This window comes from Oncorhynchus gorbuscha, linkage group LG13 (assembly GCF_021184085.1).
Source record: "Oncorhynchus gorbuscha isolate QuinsamMale2020 ecotype Even-year linkage group LG13, OgorEven_v1.0, whole genome shotgun sequence".
NCBI classification, from domain to species: Eukaryota; Metazoa; Chordata; class Actinopteri; order Salmoniformes; family Salmonidae; genus Oncorhynchus; species Oncorhynchus gorbuscha.
In genome coordinates this window covers 66,015,584-66,029,177 of record NC_060185.1, presented here as the reverse complement: position 1 = coordinate 66,029,177, position 13,594 = coordinate 66,015,584, and positions in this window count along the sequence as shown.

The window sequence follows — 13,594 nt, the reverse complement described above, 5'->3', positions numbered from 1 at the left end:
CATGAAATACACCCACTGTGTCGAACGCTTAATTAAATATTGATTGCGGACTTATATGAATTTACCACGTGAAGTCGGAGGCCTGCCTTTGATGTGCTGCGTTTTGATGTGGAAATTAGCTTGGAAAGCAGCACGTTTCTTGTGTTGTTTATTTAAGTTCCGTAGCTGTGTGAGGCAGCTATGCATCACCGTGAAATGATGTCTATATACACTGAGAGTCTTGTTCGACTACCATGCGTTGCGTCAAGTGGGTTCTTTCATCTTAATATGGCAAAATGTAACTTTTTCTTTTGAGCTACTTCGGTCTAAAATGCACTGAACTGTGATGTAAAAAAATATATATACACTGAACAAAAATATAAACGCAACATGTAAATTGATGGTTTCATGAGCTGAAATAAAAGATCCCAGAAATGTTCCATAAGCACAAATTTGTTTACATCCCTGTTATTGAGCATTTCTCCTTTGAAAAGATAATCAGGTGTGGCATATTAAGGTGATTAAACAGCATGGTCATTACACAGGTGCACCTTGTGCTGGGGACAATTAAAGGCCACTCTAAAATGTGCAGTTTTGTCACACAACACAATTCCACAGATGTCTCAAGTTTTGAGGGAGCAGGCAATTGGCATGCTGACTGCAGGAATGTCCACCAGAACTGTTGCCAGAGAATTTAATGTTTTTTTTCTCTACCATAAGCCGCCGCCAACGTTAGAGAATTTGTCAGTACGTCCAACTGGCCTCTCAACCACAGATCACTTGATTTGAGACGTGTGGGAGAGCAGTTTGCTGATGTCAATGTTATGAACAGAGTGCCACATGGTGTCAGTGGAGTTATAGTATGGGCAGCATAACCTACGGACCACAAACACAATTGCATTGTATCGATGGCAATTTGAATGTCCAGAAATACCGCAATGAGATCCTAAGGTCCATTTGGTTTTTTATGTATCTGTGACCAACAGATGCATATCTGTATTCCCAGTCATGTGAAATCCATAGATTAGGCCCTAATAAATATATTAGAATTGACAGATTTCCTTATATGAACTGTAACTCAGTAAAACCTTGAAATTGTTACGTGTTGAATGTATTTTTGTTCAGTATATGCTTGAAAATGCTGTGCGTCTTTGACGAGCGCTGTAAGCTTGTTGCTGAATGTTTCTCAATAGAGAAATTGCATGGCAAACTGAATATTGACTGAACACGGCAGGTTTCAGGTTATTGTTTTAGTCATGTTATTGTTTGGCTGCATTTTAGTATATAGACCAAATAAAGTATTTATTAAAATAATACATTTGTTCTGCACCTTGTTTTAATCTGTGCTTCTCGAGAGTAAATTACCATAAAGCAATTGCTAGTTATTTGCAGACATCCTTTTGCCTTCGTCCCTTCATCTGTCAGTAAATTATTATTATAGTTCTATGAATAACCATGATGTACAGTAGGCACCTGTAGGACATGCAGGTATCTGCCTTGTAAAACGTGCTCTCACCAGCTGATTGGAGGAAGACGATGCAAGGAGACACTTTCTCTTTGAATACAAAATGGACGTCTTATGAATTGAACCCTGAAAACGAGACCTGAAACAAGACGGGGTCCTAAGGACCCCGGGGGTCAAAGGTCAGGCGTTAGTCGTCCAGGTCATCATGCAGCATGTCCTTGGTCACCGCCGCAACGTGACGTATCCATCTATAGTAATGCTAGTCTGGTGTACACTGGTATACACCCCATACTTCCCCTCCATGGCACACTCCTCCCCTTAGTTCACAATCCCAGTCAGGAACCAGATGTCATGGTAACAGTTGGTATGAGGACCCCCGCTCTCCCCCGGCGCAAGTCTTTGGTCACGTCAGCATAGCTGGCCGTGAAATACATACTTGGTGATACGGGCACTACTGCTATCCTTACACTGCATCCTCTCTGTAAATGGCACCTCTGTCTTCTGTAATGTGTTTGACTCCAGCCGAGGACTCATCCTTCACCAAGTCTTCGGTGAATACCTCGGGCCCCAGGCAGATGGGTCTGGCGTGGGAGGAGAAGAGGATAGGGGTGTGGAGGCGCAGCAGGGCGATATCATGATTGTACAGACTCCGCTGAGAGTCGCAGAGAGGGTGTTTGTACTGCTTCAAAACCTTGTGGTCCTGCTCTGTGCCCTCTTTGGCATAGATGTTATGCTCCACTGGAGGGGTACAATCAATTAAACGATCTAGTAATCCATCTGTAATCAATCAAAATGTATCATCCTAGAATTTAAGAGTCCTACACAAAGAACATTTTCTAAAAGTAGTGACAACTTAGCTGAGCTAAAAAAAAAATATCAAAAACTCTGCAGCAGAGGTAAGTCTTGGTCTTCCTTTCCTGTGGCGCTCCTCATGAGAGCCACTTTCATCATAGCTTCTTGGTTTAAGGAAACTCATTAAGGAAAGAAAGCCCACAAATGAACTTTTAACAAGGCACACCTGTTAATTGAAATGCATTCCAGGTGACTACCTTATGAAGCTGGTTGAGAGACTGCAAAGAGTGCAAAGCTGTCAACAAGGCAAAGGGTGGCTACTTTAAAGAATCTCAAATAGAACAGATTTGTTTAACACTTTTTTGGAGGGTTAATACATGATTTCATGTGTGTTATTTCATAGTTGTGATGTATTCACTATTATTCTACAATGTAGAAATAAAGAAAAACCCTGGAATGACTAGGTGTGTCAAAACTGATGACTGGTACTGTATGTATACATGCAAATCCAAAGTTTGCAACAACCATCCTTTCTAACACTTGACATCAAGTTCCTCTATACACTAATGTAGTAACATTGTAGTCACACTACTGTAATAACATGTTGCTACACAGTACTTAAGTAAGATTCTGGTAAATGTGTCACCAGATGTGTGAAATATTTTGGTTACATTCAGGTTTAAAGTTGACTCCACTCTGCGGCAGCTTGTAGCCCTCTGCACAGCTACATTGTGCCCCATAGGCGCCACAGAACACATTCTCCGTTTTTCACCTTACACTGCCTGGCTGTTACTGTGAAGGCACCCACCACCCACAGACACACAGCTCTGTATCACCACGACAGTTCATCATTAAGCAAAGGCTTGCCATCAGAACCGACCCGAAACTCAACCTGAAAAATCCCTACAGAATCTTTAAAATATCATAACTCAATCATAACACAATACCGTATTCTAGGACTCCCCCACCACACACACACACACACACACACACACACACACACACACACACACACACACACACACACACACACACACACACACACACACACACACACACACACACACACACACACACACACACACACACACACACACACACACACACACACACACACACACACACACACATGTCCACACACACTCACTGAGAGAGAGATGGTAAGGCTGCTACAGTTGCTGCTGGTGTATAACTGTGAGAGTTGTATACTTATTACTAGTGAGAAACCTACTAAAACCACCAGCAGAGAGAGCAGGACTTACCTCCCTAGAACAGCCGGCAGTCCAGCAGCATCACACACCATAGAAGAAATGTGTAAACTGTTGCCATCCCTGTCTCATTCTCTGGTATCACTATATCCCAGTGGAGAGAAAAAAGAACGCACTTCTATCATGGACACGCCCACATTCCAAAGTACAGCAGTCTGTTTACTCTTCAACGACAGAGATACAGAGTAGGTATGCTACTTGCTAGTTTAAAGGCAAAGCTTTGAGGTACTCTGGTGGAAGTTCCCATGTGTGTAAATAATTTTGTAACGGATTGTTTTTTCTTTTGAGGGCCGTTATTCTTGAATCGCTGTCTTCCTCTAGGTTTGGAATGGAATCAGAAACACGCACTTTAGCAGAGAGCTCCACCGTCTACAAAAAACCCAACATTCATTTTCGGTAATATACCACTAGATGGCGCACACGTATATAAAACTGTGTCTACTAATGCTTTGATCGAACATCACAAAATTCTCTCTCACACACACACACACACACACACACACACACACACACACACACACACACACACACACACACACACACACACACACACACACACACACACACACACACACACACACACACACACACACACACACACACACACACACACACACACACAGCGATGAAATGGCTAAGGCCCAGAGTTTTCACTGATCAGCTCACATGGGCAGTACACACTCCTGGTCCTAAGGTTAACCATAGACTCACAACAGGGTAATGCAGCTCTCCTGGGTTCTGTGAGGATAGTGCGGATCAGGGTTGTAAAATTCCATGAGCGTTCAATACATTCCCTAGTTTTCAATAAATCCTGGTTGGAGGATTCCGGATTTTCCTGCTTCTTCCTTTATTCCTTATTGAAAGTTCCTGGAATTTTACAACCTTTAATGCTGATGCAGCGTATTGCTGAGGGTCAGTGTCTGTGGAGCCCCAGTGTCATTATGTGGTCTGGAAAATACAAGCCCTGGCCCCATCTCCTTCTCCATGAGAGTCCCCAGGCTGCTCTGATGGAGTGTTGTATTGACCCAGACCATTTATATTTCATTGAGTCGTTAAAATGCTAAATAATTCATACTTAAGTAATTAACACTGTGTCTTTTTGATGTACAGTCGATTCATCTCATGTCATAAAATCAAAATACAGTGTTTCGGACTTTATGAGGGAGGTTAGTGTAGTTGAAACATGACGACTTTGTTTTGAGAGACATCACAACTCAACACAGCTGCTGCTGTTTGCTGCAGCTGATTTTTCTTTTCACAACGTTATTCAAATGCTCCTGCATTTATCCATGTAATCGCCTCAGACCTGTGAGAGAACAGGCATTTCTGGGCCAACGACAGCATTTAAATCAAATGCATAATGTACATTCTCAACAGTGGATACTCCCTCTGTCCTAGCCGTCTGATTCACAGCCCAGTTGGTCACACTCAGGTGAGTATGAATGGTCTGGGGAGACATCCAAACAAGGCCGTAGTTCCCAAAAAGGGGTACTAGGACCCCTGGGGGGACTTGGCCTATCCACATGGGGGACTTGAGAAAACTCATGAGACCTTAGGCTTACTGGTGAAATGCACAAATGGGTACTTCAGTGGTATTCCAGAGCAAAATTCAGCTGGTGGTACAGTGACAAAGGTTGGGAACCACTGTGTTAGATGGGAGAGCAGGAATGGAGGAGGGGAGGACAGAGAAGTAGTGTGATTTATAAAGCCAGGACATTGATTTTCTTGACGTGCCTCTCTCCTCGTCCAGGGCACAGTTGGGAAGTGGTTGCCTGCTCCAATTAGATTGTTCTCTACAATTGGGGATCAGAGCCGGGCCTAGCAGATAATACAAACTGATGCCTGCACAGTGTCATCGATTGTACAGTAGCTTTTGGGGAAGGCAAGGTTGGTTGGTTGGGAGGGAGGGAGGGAGGGATGGTGTGGCACATTTGAGGTCCTGTGTTTATAGATTTCACACACGCACAGCCCTTTCATCTCTTGGTGACTGTCAATACACTCAGAATGCTTTCCAGGGAATTCAACCATGTACAAACCATAAGATCAGATAAAGCTTGGAGTTTAAATGTTTACACTCTCCTCCAGCTCTGTTAGTCCAATAGATCAAATCAAAGTGTATTGATCGGGTACGCAATGCAGTCAAAAAGTCAAACGAGTACACAAATAATAAATATAATACATAAAAAAAAATGGAAATCAAGAAATGCCGGCACTAATCCAATTAACAACCAAAATATCCCCGTAAAAGTAATCTGAATGTGTAACTAACAGGTAGTGAGTGTCCATCACCTAGTAGGCGGCTAGTGATGGCTGTTCAACAATCTGATGGCCTGGTGATCAAGCTGTCTCTCGGTTCCGGCTCTGATGCACCTGTACTGTCTCCGTCTGCTAGAAGGTAGTGGTGTAAACAGTCAGCGGCTCGGATGACTGAGGTCCTTAATAATCTTCTTGGCCTTTGACACAGAGTGCTGTAAATGTCCTGGAGGGCAGGCAGCTGGCCCCTGTTGAACTGACTGCACCTCCCTCTGGAGAGCAATGCGGTTGAGGGAGGTGCAGTTGCCGTGCCAGGCGGAGATGCAGCCCCACAGAATGCTCTCAATGGTGCATCTGCAGAGGTTTGTGAGGGTCTTAAGAGCCATGATGAATTTCTTCAGCCACCTGAGGCGCTGTAGAGGCACTGTTGTGCTTTCTTCACCTTGATGTGGGGACGATTTCAGGTCCTCAGTGATGTGCACACTGAGGAACATTAAGCTTTTGACCCTCTCCACTGCAGCTCCTTCAATGATATGGGCGTGCTCACTCTTCTGTCTCCTGTAGTCCATGACCAGCTCCTTTGTTTTGTTGACATTGAGAGAGAGGTTATTTTCCTACCACCCCTCTGCCAGGGCTCTAACTTCATTGCCTCATCATTGTTGGTAATCAGGCCTACCACAGTCTTGTTGTCAGCAAATCAGCCCGACCACTGTTATGTCGTCAACAAACTTGATGATTTGAGGTGGTGTCGTGCGTGGCCACGTAGTCATAGGTGAACAGAAAATAGAAGAGGGGGCTGAGCACACAACCCTCGGGGGCCCACTTGTTGGGGATCAGCGTGGAGGAGGTGTTGTTGCCTTCCCTCACCAACTGGGGTCGGCCCATCAGGAAATGTAGGACCCAGTTGCACAGGGAGTAGTTCAGACCTAAGGCCCTGAGCTAAGTGATGAGCTTGGAGGGCACCATGGTGTTGAAAGCTGAGATTTATTCGATGAGCAGCATTCTCACCTGGGTATTCCTCTTATCCAGGGGGAAAAGGCAGTGTGCAGTGCACTGCAGTGCTCTGTGTTTTCCTTGAAGCGGGGGAGGTAGGCATCTGTGTCTGGTTTTCCGTTTATAATCCATGATTGTCTGAAATCCCTGCCACATGCGTCTCGTGTCTGAGCTGTTGAATTACAACACCACTTTGTCCCTGTGTTGTCTTTTTGCCGCTTCGATTATCTTGCTTAGGTTATAGGTGTTCTGTTTGTACTCATCCATGTTTCCAGTCACTTTTCCCTTGTGGTGATTTGCGCTTTCAGTTTTGAGAAAATGCTGGCATGTTCTAAATGTCACTGTAGGAACAACATCCTCTATGCACATCCTGATGAACCCAGAGACAGTCAGTGTCTTCATTGATGTTACGTCCAAAGGCGGCCCCGAACATATTCCAGTCCGCGTGTTCAAAACAGTCCTGTAGCATGCATTCCGATTGGTCAGACCAGCGATGAACAGACCTTACCACGGGTGCTTCCTGTTTTCATTTCTGCATGTAGGTGGGTAGGAGCAGAATGGAGGCATGATCTGATTTGCCAAAGGGGGGCCAAGTAGGGCTTTGTATCCATATCGGAATGGAGACTAAAAATGGTCTAACGCATTTTTCCCGCTAGTGTGGCAAAAGATTTGTTGGTGGTATTTCGGGAGAATTTTCCTTAAATTTCCTTTTGATAATGCCAATGAATGTGGCCTCTCTGCTGTTCCCAATTTGATCAATGTCCCGTTTAATTCCTTGAGTGCCAGCGTGGTGTCGTCTTGTGGAGGGATGTACACAGCCGTCATACAAACACCTGAGAATTCTATCGGGAGACAATGGGGTCGGCATTTGATCGTGAGGTATTCCAGGTCAGAGGAACATAAATTATTAAGGGTTTATACAGTCCTACAATCACACCATAAGTTGTTGTTCATGAAACATACTCCTCCGCCTTTATTTTTGCCTGTACGTGCAATGTATGGAAAACCCCCTAGGTTGTATAGCCTGGTCAAGCACCTCCCCTCACCAGCCAGAGTCTCTGTAAGGCAGATTACCTTAGTCTTTCGTATCTCTCTGGTGGGAAATCTCAACTAAAATGGTGCTGGAAGAAATGGCAGCAGTTTTACGGGCGCTTAAACAATTGTGCTATTATGTGTTTCTTTTGCGTTATTTGTAACTTATTTTGTACATAATGTTTCTGCAACCGTATGTTATGGCAGAAAAGAGCTTCTGGATATCAGGACAGCGATCACTCACCTCCGGTTAGACGAAAATTGTTTCAACAACAAGCAAGACTCACATGATATTCTCCAAACACCCGGCATTGTCGACATCCGAATTATTCGCAAGAGGAAGCGATGCAGGTACAGAGGACTAAGAGCCAGATGCCTCGCAGAAGGCGAGTAGGAAAGCTGCCGTTACGTCAATATTACTTGCCAACGTGCAATCATTGGACAATAAATTAGATGAGGTACGATCACAAATATCCTACCAACGGGACATCAAAAACTGTAATATCCTATGATTCACAGAATCTTGGCTGAATGACGACATGGATATTCAGCTAGCGGGACATATGCTGCACCGGCAGGATAGAACAGCAGGTAAGCTGGTAAACTGGGCGCGGTCTGTGCATATTTGTAAACGACAGTTGGTGCACGAAATCTAAGGAAGTCTCTAGATTTTGCTCGCCTGAAGTAGAGTATATTGTGATAAACTGCAGGCCACACTACTTGCCTAGAGTTCTCAGCTATACTTTTTGTGGCTGTTTATTTACCACCACAAACAGATACTGGCACTAAGACTGCACTCAGTCAGCTGTATAAGGAAATAAGCAAACAGGAAACCATTCACCCGGCGCTCCTAGTGGCCGAAGACTTTAATGCAGGGAGACTTAAATCAGTTCTACCAAATCTCTATCAACATGTTAAATGTGCAACCAGGGGGGAAAAAAATCTAGATCACCTGTACTCCACACACAGAGATGCGTACAGAGCTCTCCCTCGCCCTCCATTTGGTAAATCCGACCACAACTCTGTCCTCCTGATTCCTGCTTACAAGAAAAAATGAAAGCAGGAAGCACCAGTGACTTGGTCTATAAAAAGTGGTCAGATGAAGCAGATGCTAAACGACAGGACTGTTTTGCTATCACAGACTGGAACATGTTCCAGGATTCTTCCGATGACATTGAGGAATACACCACATCAGTCACTGGCTTTATCAATAAGTTCATCGAGGATGTCATCCCCACAGTGACTGTACGTACATACCCCAACCAGAAGCCATGGATTACAGGCAACATTCGCACTGAGCTAAAGGGTAGAGCTGCCGCTTTCAAGGTGCGGGACTCTAACCCGGAAGCTTACAAGAAATCCCGCTATGCCCTGCGACGAATCATCAAACAGGCAAAGATGCTCGTCCGATGTGGCAGGGCTTTGTTACTGTATTTGAATTATTCCAATATGTTTTCATTAATTGAATTCCCTTAATCTATTTTATGAGAATTTGTAAGATTCTTGTTTGCATAAAATAGACGGAGACCAGTCTTATCAATAATAGGTAACATAATTTATTCTCTGAGCGCACTGCCACGTTACCACGAGCAACAGTTTATATACAATAACATGACTTCATTTCATTGCTTCTAGAATGAATCCCCTCCTCTCGACCTAGAATTAAGTGAGTTTAAAAGTTCATTCCAACTCACTAACACACTCACAGGTCACACAACATAATTGAATTAACTCTTGATCCCTCACCATTATCGATTACCACTTAGCTGACAGTTCTAATTAACAGAAAACCTAGGAATGCACTCACTGCCTTATCTAAAATACCCCAGAGCTCAGTTTCGTCTGTTCAACCATAGGTTAACGAACCTATCTGCTTACTTAACCCACTCCTCTCCAGACAATTTGGAATGGTGTTCGTTATATTGAATTATTCCTTGTTCATGCCACATAATCCATTCTTATGAACTCATATTGTTAAGCAGATATAATAAAACAGAGTATAAGTTTAATTAGTTACAGTTCTATTTAAAATGAGGATATTGTGTAGTCATTTATTCATAATATTCCTAACAGGCTTGCAAACCATTACAGATTACAAAGGGAAGCACAGCCGCGAGCTGCCCAGTGACACAAGCCTTCCAGATGAGCTAAATCACTTCTATGCTCACTAAAAGGGAAGCAACACTGCGGCATGCATGAGAGCATCAGCTGTTCCGGACGACTGTGTGATCACGATCTCCACAGCAGACGTGAGTAAGACCTTTAAACAGGTCAACATACACAAGGCTGCGGGGCCAGACGGATTACCAGGACGTGTGCTCCGGGCATGTGCTGACCAACTGGCAGGTGTCTTCACTGACATTTTCAACATGTCCCTGACTGAGTCTGTAATACCAACATGTTTCAAGCAGACCACCATAGTCCCTGTGCCCACGAACACAAAGGCAACCTGCCTAAATGACTACAGACTTGTAGCACTCACGTCCGTAGCCATGAAGTGCTTTGAAATGCTGGTTATGGCTCACATCAACACCATTATCCTAGAAACCCTAGACCCACTCCAATTTGCATACTGCCCCAACAGATCCACAGATGATGCAATCTCTATTGCACTCCACACTGACCTTTCCCACCTGGACAAAAGGAACACCTATGTGAGAATGCTATTCATTGACTACAGCTCAGCGTTCAACACCATAGTGCCCTGAAAGCTCATCACTAAGCTAGGAACCGGGGACTAAACACCTCCCTCTGCAACTGGATCCTGGACTTCCTGACGGGCCTCCCCCAGGTGGTGAGGGTAGGTAGCAACACATCTGCCATGCTGATCCTCAACACTGGAGCTCCACAGGGGTGCGTGCTCAGTCCCCTCCTGTACATCCTGTTCACCCACGACTGTATGGCCAGGCACGACTCCAACACCACCATTAAGTTTGCTGACACCACAAGTGGTAGGCCTGATCACTGACAACGACGAGACAGCCTACAGGGAGGAGGTCAGAGACCTGGCTGGGTGGTGCCAGAATAAAAACCTATCCCTCAACATAACCAAGACTAAGGAGATGATTGTGGACTACAGGAAAAGGAGCACTGAGCACGCTCCCATTCTCATCGACTGGGCTATCGTGGAGCAGGTTGAGAGCATCAAGTTCCTTGGTGTCCACATCAACAATGAACTAGAATGGTCCAAACACACCAAGACAGTCGTGAAGAGGGCACACAGTACAACAATCACACGCCATAAGGAAGAGGGCATACAGTCCTACAATCACACCATAATTTGTTGTTCATGAAACATACTCCTCCGCCTTTGTTTTTCCTGTAAGTAATTTTTGCCTGTACGTGCAATGTATGGAAACCCCCCTAGGCTGTACTGTTACTTTTTTGCCTCCAACTCAACCCCTCTTTTACGCTGCTGCTACTCTCTGTTTATCATATATGCATAGTCCCTTTAACTATACATTCATGTGCATACTACCTCAATTGGCCCGACCAACCAGTGCTCCCGCACATTGGCTGACCGGGCTATCTGCATTGTGTCCCACCACCCGTCAACCCCTCTTTTTTACGCTACTGCTACTCTCTGTTCATCATATATGCATAGTCACTTTAACCATACCTACATGTACATACTACCTCAATAAGCCTGACTAACAGGTGTCTGTATATTGCCTTGCTACTCTTATTTTCAAATGTCTTTTCACTGTTTTATTTCTTTACTTACCTACACACACACACACACACACACACACACACACACACACACACACACACACACACACACACACACACACACACACACACACACACACACACACACACACACACACACACACACACACACACACACACACACACACCTTTTTTCACACTATTGGTTAGAGCCTGTAAGCAAGCATTTCACTGTTGTATTCGGCGCACGTGACAAATAAATACAATTTTATTTGAAATCTCTTCTCTGAGCTAGCAAAGTTTATTGTCCAGACACTGTAAATTAGCAAGTAATATACTAGGAAGCAGAGGGTGGTTTGCCATTTTCCTTGTTTAGATTGGAATGCCAGCTCGCATTCAAGTTCTTCAGTGGCTTCTTTTGGGAAAATTGGCTCCAATGATGAATGAAACTGCTTCAGGTATAATCCAGACTGCTTCAGGTAGTCCAAGGATCCAGCTCCTGAAAATTGAATTTGTGGCTATTAATCTCCATTCTGATGTCCAGAAGTGCTTGTCGGTCATAGGAAATAATACTAGACACTTTCTGAGCAAATAAAGTAGAAAATAACACAATAATAAACAAAAAAGACTGCAATGTTGGCCGGGAGCAAGCAACAGGGCGACCATCATCCATGCCATCTTGTTCTTAGATCTAAAATAGTGACCAAAGCCAAGGGACTAAATTACAAGTAACATCAATGAGTAATAATTGTGTTTAATTGCATTTCCTTAGTTCAATTATCAGTATCTGATCAGTAACTGAGTACCACCACCAGGGGGGAGAACTAAAGACCGTTCCTGTCAGAGGCGGCAGTCTGTCAAGGGGGTGATCTCAATTGCATACTCCTCGCATACTCCTCGCATACTCTTTCCTCGCCTCCTTCTCAAAACCCATCAGGTGAGGGACCTCTGGCGTCCTCATCCTATGGGCTTTGAGAAGGCGAGGAGGAGAGAGAAGAGTGCAATTGAGATCTTCCCTAGCAGTGTCTACCCTTCTATCGAGCCCAATCACCCAGGAGAGGGGAACCGACTTGGGGAAGCCAGGAGTCATGGGTTGGAGACCATTGGTACTTGCCCGCGAAGCAGCAAGAGGAACTGCCCCTCCCTACCTTCAGACTATGCTCAAACCCTACACCCCAACCCTACCTCTTCAAAGAGTATCTTAAATAATCCCACAGCACCCCCACTCGCACCCCAAGCAACTGCTAAATGATTCAAATTTCAATGTAAAGTGTCGGTGCCTCGGCTGTCCTGTACAATCCAATATGTTTGCCCTGTTTGCTCTGTGTCGATTAGAGTATAGACTTCTGAAACTGAATTACGCTTCTCAAGGCTCCTCTCCAGACTCTCTGTTCAGTGTAAAGGTCTTAGCAGCAAAGCTCTGCCAAACCTGTCACTTTGTCTGTCTGGGAGTAACTTCTCCTCTCTGTAAATCCTCTCCCCGAGTCCTCAAAGCGCCCACATCTCTCTTTGTGTTCAAGTATAAATCTGAGCAGGCTCTGTATCTGAGGTACTGCTTCCATCTTACAATCTCATTCATACCATAGAATTATGTATGATTTCTAAACATGACTTATCTGTCCTCATCTGACTGGTGTAGGAGGAATCAGAGCTTTGTGTTGGTGTCAAAGTAATGGACTTGAGGGCAAGAGGAAACATTTTTATTTCAAAGAGTTGAACGTGTTGACATTGGACAAGGGTGGCATTTGATGGCTTTCTGGTTGAATTGAATAGGACAGATAATCCCTGGAGGGAAATGACCAGGACTTAACATTAAGGACATCTCTGATTCATAATACCTGACATTGCTCTGCCTGGGGCTCTTAAAATATAGTAATTCACAAGCATACAGCCTATTTAGGTTAGTTTCCACTGCTGATCCTCCATCTTCCTCAGCAAGACAGACAGGCCTTACATAATCAGCACAGGAGGACAGTCAAGATGACAAGGTTATGTCTGTCAGTGTGCATTATAGCACATGTCTGAGTGGGGAGAGTACTCTGCTGTGCTGTGCTTCTTAGTGATTAGATCAGATTTTTCTGATCTAATCAATGCCAAGAGTGTCCAAAGCTGTCATCAAGGTAAAGGGTGGCTACTTAAA